The following is a 1,920-nucleotide window of genomic DNA, read 5'->3' as shown; positions in this document are numbered from 1 at the left end:
GGGGGCGGGGCGAGACGGTGGCCCAGCGTGATTGGCAGGAAACCGAAAAGTGATTGGGAGAAGGCGGGACTTGGGAGGAGGAGGCAAAGGGGAGGCGGGGCCAGTGAGGGGCAGGCCTACAGAAGGTTTCGGCAGAGCGAAAGCTGCGGAAGGACGGGAAAGAAAGAAAACTAGAGAAACTTTGGACTTGATCTGGGGAAAGCTGGAGAGGCTAGGAAATGGGGAGGCTTCTAGACAGAAGGGAAAAGGAAGACACTAATGTCATCTCAGAAGCATCTCTTCCCCAACACCATACCCACCAAACCTGCTTGGCTGTCTCTCCTTTACCTTCTCTGAAGAAGGCTAGGGAAGGTCTCTGAGTGATTCGGTAGACATGGAGGTAAGATGGACAGAGCAGAAATGCTTGAAAATCTCAGGGGTCAGATGCTAGAACAATATTGCATTCGTTCTGTTATGCCCTTTAAAACATTTTTCTGAGACGAGGTCCATGGGATTCCCCAGAAGGCCAAAGGGTCCATCTCACAAAAAAGATTAAGAAACCTAATCCATAATGGTATTTTGCCCCCTGGATGGTGGAAGATGATCTAAAAAGGTATCATGGTGTCCATCCAAGATTTCTGCTGGTTGCATAATTTTGGTCTTTTGCAACTCAAAGACCTTTTTGTTCCCTCAGGTCCCTTCGATGTTACTATATTTCTTACCACCAGGCTGCATTTTGGTTTGGATAAAGTAGACAGCTTAAACATCAATCAGTGTAACAGTACATGGGTGCCAGTAAACTCTGGCAACCCATGTTTCCTAATCTGTAAAATGGGGTAAAATTGTGCAACCAGTTAGAATTGAGGAGGTGACTACATAAAATAAACATAGAACATATTTGCGCAGTGCCTATCAAAGTAAATGTTCATTAAAATGCCCACTTGTTTTATATTTATATATTGAAATGTTTCTCCTTCTGTACTTGAAAGAAAGCCTTGAAGTTGATGGCAAACTCTGCATTTATGCCAGTTTGCAAGAAGAGAAAATTATTAGACTTGGCAGCGTAGATAAGTTACTGCTGTATTCAATTCAAGGCTGGTTCTGTTCTGTTTTATGAGGATGGGAGGAGGGATGGGGTAGTTCCCTACACTAAATGCACAAGAGGTTAGAGACTCTTAAGTTTAGTCCTCTTTATAAAAAAATATTTAAACTAAAGTTTAATTGCTTAAAAAAAGGAATTTCTTCAAAAACCATTGACTGTGAAGTATTTTCATATATCGTCAAGGAATTCCATTTTAAAGGTGGGCTTTGATGAGGCTGCAGCTTTATCACTTTATAGCAATTGATTAATGAAGACAAGCATGAGAGTATAAATGGCATTATGAAAGATATAAGGTGGGAAGTTTAAATTGTGTTTATTACATGTGTTTAAAAGTGTGCTTATCTACTAAACTCATAAGGTAAATGTATATACATTTGGGTATGTTGAGATTCACAACGATGTTTATTTTATTAGAGCTAATGAAGGAAAGAATCATATTAGGAAATAATTTTTATTTTGTGGCAAAAATCTGGAAAAGGGTTGGAAGCGGGTCCAGAAAGACCTGTTCTCCTTTAGGACTTGTCTATTATAATAGGCCAGCCTCTTTCCTTTGTGAAAAACACTCTTTAGAGGAACTTCCAGCAACATGGCAAGTGAGGAATAATATATTTGGGGCTTCCTAAAATCCCAACAGACAAACGTTCTAAGGGCTGGGGTTGGGGTTCTAGTACTCACACGTGGACTAAAGATGTGGTGCTGGGCCATAGCTGGTGGGAAGCCAGACCAGGGACTTCTTCATGGAGCCTGGATCCCCTAAGAGCTGCCCCTTCCATTGCAATGAAACCAGAAAATCCCCAGCCTGTAGACCATGGAGCCCTCAAGGAAACTCGTGCTTTTCC

Source organism: Balaenoptera physalus, assembly GCF_965194825.1.
Source record: "Balaenoptera physalus genome assembly, chromosome: 20".
NCBI lineage: Eukaryota > Metazoa > Chordata > Mammalia > Artiodactyla > Balaenopteridae > Balaenoptera > Balaenoptera physalus.
The sequence above is the reverse complement of the archived record's forward strand: the minus strand, read 5'-3'. Positions refer to the sequence as shown.